This window comes from Oenanthe melanoleuca, chromosome 25, assembly GCF_029582105.1.
Source record: "Oenanthe melanoleuca isolate GR-GAL-2019-014 chromosome 25, OMel1.0, whole genome shotgun sequence".
Lineage (NCBI taxonomy): Eukaryota > Metazoa > Chordata > Aves > Passeriformes > Muscicapidae > Oenanthe > Oenanthe melanoleuca.
Window position 1 is genome coordinate 8,660,714 of NC_079358.1, and position 10,089 is coordinate 8,670,802.

The 10,089-nt window shown below is 56.2% G+C and overlaps 1 pseudogene; it reads left to right on the forward strand.

Annotated features, from left to right (window-relative positions):
* The first annotated feature begins 2,871 nt into the window (after positions 1-2,871).
* Positions 2,872-9,568, forward strand: LOC130262639 (zinc finger protein 345-like; annotated as a pseudogene).
* Positions 9,569-10,089: the final 521 nt, after the last annotated feature.

A 10,089-nucleotide genomic window follows, 5' to 3' on the forward strand; every position in this document is an offset into this window, starting at 1 on the left:
ATTCCCAGTCCCATATTCCCTGTGTGTTGGGAAGGATAAGGATTTGACAGGAATCTCTCTCAGATATGTATGTACAACATTTCCATTTCCTATTCCCAATCCTATTTCCGTATTCCAATTTCCATTCCCTGTCCCATCTTCTAAATCCCCATTTCATATTCTCTCTTCAATTGCTATTTCCATATTCCGTGTCCCATTCCCGTATTCCCAATCCATGTTCCTCTTTCTATTCCCGATCCCATCTCCCAGTCCCCATTCCCAGTAGTTGCAATGTGTGACGCAGAAGCATCTCTCAATCCCCTTGAGAGAGAGCAGAATGCCAAATTCGAATTAAAAAGCTTCTGAGAAATAAAATACATTAAGCCACAGCAATATGAAATCGAGCTCGAACCTTTAGTTTAGGTAAGTAGTAATATTAACTTGCATTGATATGAAGTAGAAGTATAAATCTTAGTTTGAAGTATGTAGAAATACGTTTTAAGTGCCTCAAAAAGTAAAAGTCTTAGAGTTTGGTGCTAAAAACAAGCTGCATTGAGAGCCTAAAACCACAGTTCTAGACAAAGTAAAAATAGAGATAAAATAGTTTTTATATGCTTCAGAGAGAAAACAATGGTAATGTGCACAAGTTAGACGTAAGCGTTTCTTTTGGAGAACCATAATTCTCATAGGTTTAGGAGAAATGCTTCAGGTTTGTGTTTTGTGATCATTGGGAAATTTGTCAATAAAAATCCATGTCTTTGAGCCAGAGCTCTCTCTCCCTCCTCTCTCGTCGCTCTCCCTCCCCCACCATCATCATCACCACTACCAGCACTTGAGAGAAGAAGAAGAGGAAGATGAAGAAGAAAAGAAGAGGAGAAGAAAGGCCAGGGAGCATCTGCCTCTGGAGACTCTGCACCAGGCCGCAGCTTCGACCTCTTGCAGCAGAGAGCTGCTCCTGCTTCCATCGGGACTTTGTGGCAGAGATTGAACAGGGACTGGAGAGCCTTGGGCTCTTTGCCTTTGGAGCCTGACGTGCCTTTCCCAGAAACAACTTTACAGCAGCTGCTCTGCTCTTGGCAGATCTAAAGCCACAACCAAGCCCCACAGCCGGTCCCATTCCCGTTCCCTGTCCCTATTCTCGGTTCTGCTCCTCGTCCCTGTCCCGTATTCTGGCTCAGAGTCCCGTAGTCCCGGTCCCCGTTCCCACTCCAGGTCCGGAATTGCTGCACTCAGTCCTAATTCCCTGCCCTGTCCCAATCTCGTTCCCTTTCCCCATTCCCGGTCCCATTTTCGGTATTGGTGCCAATCCTCAAATCCCGGTCCCTTTCCGAATTCCCTGTCCCACAGTCACGGTCGCTGTCCCCATTCCAGTTTCCAGTGCCAATTCCCGGTGCCGGTTCTCCGTTCATCTTCCGTCTTCCCGGTTTCAATAAAGGTCTCGGTCCCATATTCCCGATCCCTGTCCCTCTTCCCACTCCCTGTCCCCATCCCAGTTCCCTGTCCCCATTCCCTGTCACCATTCCCTTTAACTGTCCCCATTCCCGCTGCCTGTCCCCCTTCTCGCACCCATTCCTGGTCCCCATTCCCATTCTCTGTCCACATTCCCGGTCGCTAAGCCCATTCCCATTCCCTGTACCCATTCCCGCTCCCTGTCCCCGTTCCCATTCCCTGTCCCCATTCCCGCTCCCTGTCCCCATTCCCTGTCCCCATTCCCATTCTCTGTCCCCATTCCCGCTCCCTGTACCCATTCCCGTTCCCTGTCCCCATTCCCTGTCCCCATTCCCGCTCCCTGTCCCCATTCCCATTCCCTGTCCCCATTCCCGCTCCCTGTCCCCTCTCACCGGACGCCGCCGCCATCGCTCCGTTCCCCTCACGGCGCTCACGTGACCGCGGCAACCCCGCGCCGCTCCCGCCCACCAATCCCAGCGCGCCGTCGCTCCCTGATTTGCATAACCACGCCCTCTGGTTCCGCCCACCGCCAGCTTCGCTCATTGCCGGGCGCTCTTTCCTCCCAGTTCCCTCCCAGCGCTCCCAGTAAGAGCGGCACTGGCAGGGAAAGCGCTCCCAGTTCCTGCCCGGGGCTCTCAGCATCGCTGCCGCTGCTCTCCGTGTCATTCCCAGCGCTCCCAGTATCACTCGCAGCGCCGCGCGGGTCGAAACCGCTCCCACACCGCCCGGGCCAGAGCGCGGCTGCTTTTGGGTGTCGGCACCTGCCCGGGCCGGGCTGGAAGCGGAGGAGGAGCGGGAGGAAGAGGAGGAGCGGGAAGAGAAGGAAGAGCAGCAGCGGCAGGAAGAGGAGGGACACGGGAGGAGCGGCAGGAAGAGGAGGAGCGATTTTGGAATCAGGCGCTTCTGCCGCCCGGCCGCACAGAGCACAGCTTCCCCCGGGTGCGGCATCATCGCCCCCCAAAAACCCGCAGGTGAGCGGGGAGGGGGAGCTCGCCCGAAATCCATCGTGGGGGGCTCCGGGAGGGTTTTATTTTGCGGTTCGGGGCATGTTCGGACGTTGCCGGAGCCCAAAGCCGAGGCGGGAATATGGCTCTGGCGGGATCTTGGCGGTGCCGCGTGGCGATCGCCCGGTAGCGGCGGGGAGGGGGCGATATCGGCTCTGGGGATCCCCGGCAGAGGCGGGGGGGAAGGCGGGAGCCCCGGAGCGGGGAGAGCGCCCAGGGGCAAACCCGGAGCCGGGGGACCCCCGGCAGCCTGGAGGGGTGCGGGAGCTCGGTGCTGAGCGGGCTCCGGGCCCCCGAGGCTGAAAGGGGCGCTGACTTCTCCAGCTGCCTTCGCGCAGCGCCACCATCAAACTCAACGCGCTCAGCCCTTGTTTTCCCCCCAAACCAGGATTTCCCAAACCTTGGATGCATTGAGGAGGAGGAGAAGGCTGTGAGGAAGATGTCGATGTCCCGGGAGCCGCAGGCAGGTGAGGAGGAAGTCAGTGCTCCTTTCCCCCGGTGTCCTGCTCCATCTCCCAGCCCAGCACGGCCCCGGCTGCAGCACAGCCCTGGGGGGATCTCCTTGGCCTTGCCTGTGGCACGGAGGCAAATCCCATCGTGTCCTTGTCCTTCCTCCCCCAGACAAGGAGCTGAGCGCGGCCAGCAGGGAGGACAAATCCCCGCAGCACAGCCTCGGGCAAGAGGCCGTTTGCAGCGGCTCCACGGCGCAGGAATGCAACGGGGAGGAAAAGCCCCGCAGATCCCGCAGCAGAAGGGGCTGCAAACGCACAGCCCGGGGATCCCAGCAGGAAAGAGCCAGCCCGGGCCGGGGAGGCGGCCGGAGCTCGGAGCTGGGGCTGCGTGAGCAGCTTCACCGTGGGGAGAAGCCCCACAAGCGCTCGGAATGTGGGAAGGGATTCAGGTGGAGATCAGAACTGACCAAACACCAGGGAGTCCACACGGGGGAACGGCCCTACGAGTGTGGGGAGTGTGGGTAGAGATTCAGCCGCAGCTCAGGCCTGTCTGTGCACCAGGGGATCCACACTGGGGAGAGACCCTATGAGTGTGATAAATGCAGGAAGAGGTTTCACACCAGCTCCAGTCTCCTCAAGCTCTATCGCACTCACAAGGATGAGAGGCCTTATGAATGTCCTGACTGTGGGAAGGGCTTCAAGATCAACTCACACCTCGTCACCCACCGGCGCACCCACACTGGGGAGAGACCCTACGAGTGTGATAAATGCAGGAAGAGGTTTCAGACCAGCTCCAGTCTCTTCGAGCACTATCGAATTCACAGGGATGAGAGACCGTTCTCCTGCTCCAGCTGTGGGAAGGGCTTCAAGCAAAACTCTGCCCTTGCTGCCCACCGGCGCAGCCACACTGGGGAGAGGCCCTATGAGTGTGATAAATGCAGGAAGAGGTTCCAGACCAGCTCCCATCTCATCAGGCACTATCGCACTCACACGGATGAGAGGCCTTATGAGTGTCCTGACTGCGGGATGTGCTTCAAGCAAACTCAACCCTTGTCACCCACCAGCGCATCCACACTGGGGAGAGACCCTACGAATGTCCCGAGTGTGGGAAGAGCTTCTCACAGAGCTGTAACTTGACCAGACACCAACGGAGTCTCCACTGAGAGAAGCCCTGCGAGTGCCCCGAGTGCGGGAAGAGCTCCGTGCGCTGCTCCAGCTCCATCCCCCAGGGCAGGATCCGCGCTGGATGATCCCCAGTGACCCCCGGTGGGCAGAGCCCCGCTGAGCCCTGGTGCCACTGATCCGTGTTGGGAAGACACCTGGCTGGGGGCTCCACATCCTCCTGCCTCCCATCCCAGTCCAATTCCCATTCCCGTTCTCCTACCCTCTCCCTGTCCCGTATTCTCTGCCCGGTTGTCCTTCCCATATTCCCAGTCCCATATTCCCTGTGTGTGGGGAAGGATAAGGATTTGACAGGAAGCTCTCACAGATATGTATGTACAACATTTCCATTTCCTATTCCCAATCCCATTCCCGTATTCCAATTTCCAATCCCTTTCCAATCTTCTAAATCCCCATTCCATATTCTCTCTCCAATTGCTATTTCCATATTCCCTGTCCGGTTCCCACACTCCCATTCCCTGTTCCTGTTTCCTTTCCTGTTCCCTTGTCCCTTTCCCCATTCCTGGATGTGGGACTGGGGAACACAGAAGCCTCTCTGAGTCCCTCTAATAGAGTACAGAATGCAGGAATTAAAAACCTTTTGAGAAATGAAACTACATTGTGCCACACAGAAATGAAATAGAGGTCTGTGCTTTTGTTTCTAAGTAGAAATACTAGTTTGCATACATACAAAGTAGAAATATAAATCTTAGTCTGAAGTAAGTAACAATATGTTTGAAGTGCCTTAAAAGTAAAAGCCTTAGAATCTGGCGTGAAAAATAACCTGCAGTGAGAGCTCAAAACCACAGCTCTAGAGAGAATAAAAATACAGTAAGAACTTTGCTTGTATTCTTCAGATGGAACAAACACCACCTGTGCACAAGTTTATGTTATCTTTTGTATTACAGAACCCCAATTCTAACAGGTTTAGAAGAAATGCATCAGGTTCCTGTTTTTTGATCATTGGGAAATTTGTCAGTAAAAATCCGTGTCTTGGAGCCAGAGCTCTCTCTCCCTCCTCTCTTGTCGCTCTTCCTTCCTCCCCCACCATCATCATCACCACTACCAGCACGGGAGAGAAGAAGAAGATGAAAGAAGAGAAGAAGAAAGGTGTAAGAGTCCATCTAAAAGCCTCTCACATGTTCTGCCCAACGACCCTCACCTGAGGCCTAAAGAACTACAGTGTAAAGGTGCTGGCCAGGGAAGAGAGGAATGCCAAGGGAAGAGAGGAATGCCAAGGGAAGAGAAGAATGCCAAGTGACTGTTCTCAGGTGGTGCCCATCCCAACCAGGGCTGATCTGCTCCCACAGGTGTGAGAACAATGAACTGGTCACGGTGTGCTGCTCCTACACAGGCGACTTGCTGCAGAACTGGTCACAAGGACTGTTGGTGTGCCTGGAGCTTGCCATGGTGCACTACTCCTGTGGGCCTGGAGCTTGCCATGGTGCACTGCTCCTGTGTGCCTGGAGCTTGCCATGGTGCACTGCTCCCACCCAGGCCACTTGCTCAGTGTCCTGTTTCCACCTGCTTCTTGGAGCAACGATCTCCACATACAATAGTCCATAAGTCTCCCCACCTTTTGGCCAGTTGCCCGACACCATGGAAAAGACTATAAAAGACACCCTCAAACTAAAACCCCCGAAATCTCCCCGGACGGGAATGGACATCTATTGGCTGGTTCCACGAGGATTGTCTGCCCGTCTTGGTAGCTCTAATCCCAACCCCTTTTCTCTCTCTCTTTTTCTCTCTGTCCCTCTATCGCATTTTGTTGGCACTAAATAAAAGTGCATCTTTTGCAAAAGTTAACTGGGTTTGTCCCCTGCTTTGTCTTTTGTGCGTTGAGATCCCTAAAAGAACCCACCAGGACTCCACATGTGGTGTGGACCCTGACAAAAGGCCAGGGAGCATCTGCCTCTGGAGACTCTGCACCAGGCCGCAGCTTCGACCTCTTGCAGCAGAGAGCTGCTCCTGCTTCCATCGGGACTTTGTGGCAGAGATTGAAGAGGGACTGGAGAGCCTTGGGCTCTTTGCCTTTGGAGCCTGACGTGCCTTTCCCAGAAACAACTTTACAGCAGCTGCTCTTCTCTTGGCAGATCTAAAGCCACAACCAATCCCCACAGCCGGTCCCATTCCCGTTCCCTGTCCTTATTCCCGGTTCTGCTCCTCGTCCCTGTCACGTATTCTGGCTCAGAGTCCCGCAGTCCCGGTCCCCGTTCCCACTCCAGGTCCGGAATTGCTGCACTCAGTCCTAATTCCCTGCCCAGTCCCAATCTCGTTCCCTTTCCCCATTCCCGGTCCCATTTTCGGTATTGGTGCCAATCCTCAAATCCCGGTCCCTTTCCGAATTCCCTGTCCCACAGTCACAGTCGCTGTCCCCATTCCAGTTTCCAGTGCCAATTCCCGGTGCCGGTTCTCCGTTCGTCTTCAGTATTCCCGGTTTCAATAAAGGTCTCGGTCCCATATTCCCGATCCCTGTCCCTCTTCCCACTCCCTGTCCCCATCCCAGTTCCCTGTCCCCATTCCCTTTAACTGTCCCCATTCCCGTTCCCTGTCCCCCTTTTCGCTCCCATTCCTTGTCCCCATTCCCATTCCCTGTCCCCTTTCCCGCTCCTTGTAGCCATTCCCGTTCCCTGTCCCCATTCCCGGTCCCTGTGCCCGTTCCCGGTCCCCATTCCCTGTCCCCATTCCCGTTCCCTGTCCCCATTCCCGCTCCCTGTCCCATTCCCATTCCCTGTCCCCATTCCCTGACCCCATTCCCGCTCCCTGTCCCCATTCCCATTCCCTGTCCCCATTCCCGATCCCTGTCCCCATTTCCGCTCCCTGTCCCCTCTCACCGGACGCCGCCGCCATCGCTCCGTTCCCCGCACGGCGCTCACGTGACCGCGGCAACCCCGCGCCCCTCCCGCCCACCAATCCCAGCGCGCGGTCGCTCCCTGATTTGCATAACCACGCCCTCTGGCCCCGCCCAGCGCCAGCTGCGCTCATGGCCGGGCGCTCTTTGCTCCCAGTTCCCTCCCAGCGCTCCCAGTAAGAGCGGCACTGGCAGGGAAAGCGCTCCCAGTTCCTGCCCGGGGCTCTCAGCATCGCTGCCGCTGCTCTTCGTGTCATTCCCAGCGCTCCCAGTATCACTCGCAGCGCCGCGCGGGTCGCAGCCGCTCCCACACCGCCCGGGCCAGAGCGCGGCTGCTTTTGGGTGTCGGCACCTGCCCGGGCCGGGCTGGAAGTGGAGGAAAACCGGGAGGAAGAGGAGGAGCGGGAAGAGAAGGAAGAGCAGCAGCGGGAGGAAGAGGAGGGACACGGGAGGAGCGGCAGGAAGAGGAGGAGCGATTTTGGAGCCAGGCGCTTCTGCCGCCCGGCCGCACAGAGCACAGCTTCCCCCGGGTGCGGCAGCATCGCCCCCCAAAAACCCGCAGGTGAGCGGGGAGGGGGAGCTCGCCCCAAATCCATCGTGTGGGGCTCCGGGAGGGTTTTATTTTGCGCTTCAGGGGATGTTCGGATGTTGCCGGAACCCAAAGCCGAGGCGGGAATGGCCCTGGCGGGATCTTGGCGGTGCCGCGTGGCGATCGCCCGGTAGCGGCGGGGAGGGGGCGATATCGGCTCTGGGGATCCCCGGCAGAGCCAGGGGGGAAGGCGGGAGCCCCGGAGCGGGGAGAGCGCCCGAGAGCGATCCCTGAGCCGGGGGACCCCCGGCAGCCTGGAGGGTTGCGGGAGCTCGGTGCTGAGCGGGCTCCGGGCCACCGAGGCTGAAAGGGGCGCTGACTTCTCCAGCTGCGCTCGGGCAGCGCCACCATCAAACCCAACGTGCTCAGCCCTTGTTTTCCCCCAAACCAGGATTTCCCAAATCTTGGATGCATTGAGGAGGAGGAATAGGCCATGAGGAAGATGTTGATATCCCGGGAACCACAGGCAGGTGAGGAGGAAGTCAGTGCCCCTTTCCCCCTGTGTCCTGCTCCATCTCCCAGCCCAGCACGGCCCCGGCTGCAGCACAGCCCTGGGGGGATCTCCTTGCCCTTGCCTGTGGCACGGAGGCAAATCCCATCGTGTCCTTGTCCTTCCTCCCCCAGACAAGGAGCTGAGCACGGCCAGCAGGGAGGACAAATCCCCGCGGCACAGCCTCGGGCAAGAGGCCGTTTGCAGCGGCTCCACAGCGCAGGAATGCAACGGGGAGGAAAAGCCCCACAGATCCTGCAGCAGGAGGGGCTGCAAACGCACAGCCCGGGGATCCCAGCAGGAAAGAGCCAGCCCGGGCCGGGGAGGCGGCCGGAGCTCGGAGCTGGGGCTGTGTGAGCAGCTTCACCGTGGGGAGAAGCCCCACAAGTGCTCTCAGTGTGGGAAGGGATTCAGGTGGAGATCAGAACTGACCCAACACCAGAGAGTCCACACGGGGGAACGGCCCTACGAGTGTGGGGAGTGTGGGAAGAGATTCAGCCAGAGCTCAAACCTGAATCTGCACCGGAGGATCCACACTGGGGAGAGACCCTACGAGTGTGATAAATGCAGGAAGACCTTTCTGCGAAGAGCCTGTCTCCTCAAACACTATCGCACTCACACAGATGAGAGGCCTTACAGGTGTCCTGATTGTGGGCAGGCCTTCAAGCACCGCTCCATTCTCATGATCCACCGTCGCAGCCACACTGGGGAGAGGCCCTACGAGTGTGATAAATGCAGGAAGAGGTTTCAGACCAGCAGCAATCTCCTCGAGCACTACCGCACTCACAAGGATGAGAGGCCTTATGAGTGTCCTGAATGTGGGAAGGGCTTCAAGCTCAACTCACACCTTGCCAGGCACCGGCGCACCCACACTGGGGAGAGTCCCTACGAGTGTGATAAATGCTGGAAGAGGTTTCAGACCAGTTCCGATCTCAGCAGGCACCAGCACTCTCACACGGATGAGAGGCCTTATGAGTGTCCTGACTGCGGGATGTGCTTCAAGCAAAACTCAACCCTTGTCACCCACCGGCGCATCCACACCGAGGAGAGACCATATGAGTGTCCCGAGTGTGGGAAGAGCTTCTCACAGAGCTCTCACTTGACCAGAGACCAACGGAGTCTCCACTGAGAGAAGCCCTGCGAGTGCCCCGAGTGCGGGAAGAGCTCCGTGCGCCGCTCCAGCTCCATCCCCCAGGGCAGGATCCGCGCTGGATGATCCCCAGTGACCCCCGGTGGGCAGAGCCCCGCTGAGCCCTGGTGCCGCTGATCCGTGTTGGGAAGACACCTGGCTGGGGGCTCCACATCCTCCTGCCTCCCATCCCAGTCCAATTCCCATTCCCGCTCTCCTTCCCTCTCCCTGTCCCGTATTCTCTGCCCGGTTGTCGTTCCCATATTCCCAGTCCCATATTCCCTGTGTGTTGGGAAGGATAAGGATTTGACAGGAAGCTCTCACAGATATGTATGTACAACATTTCCATTTCCTATTCCCAATCCCATTCCCGTATTCCAATTTCCATTCCCTGTCCCATCTTCTAAATCCCCATCCCATATTCTCTCCCCAATTGCTATTTCCATATTCCGTGTCCCATTCCCTGTTCCTCTTTCCATTCCCGATCCCAACTCCCAGTCCCCATTCCCAGTAGTTGCAATGTGTGACACAGAAGCATCTCTCAGTCCCTTTGAGAGAGGGCAGAATGACAAATTCAAATTAAAAAACTTCTGAGAAATAAAATACATTAAGCCACGGAAATATGAAATCGAGGTCGAACCTTTAGTTTAGGTAAGTAGTAATATTAACTTGCATCGATATGAAGTAGAAGTATAAATCTTAGTTTGAAGTATGTAGAAATATGTCTTAAGTGCCTCAAAATAAAAGTCTTAGAGTCTGGTGCTAAAAACAAGCTGCATTGAGAGCTTAAAACCACAGTTCTAGACAAAATAAAAATAGAGTTAAAATCATTCTTATATTGTACAGGGAGAAAACAAAGGTGATGTGCACAAGTTAGACAAGCGTTTATATTGGAGAACCCCAATTCTAACAGGTTAAGGAGAAATGGTTCAGGTTTGTGTTTTGTGATCATTGGGAAATTTGTCAATAAAAATCCGTGTCTTGG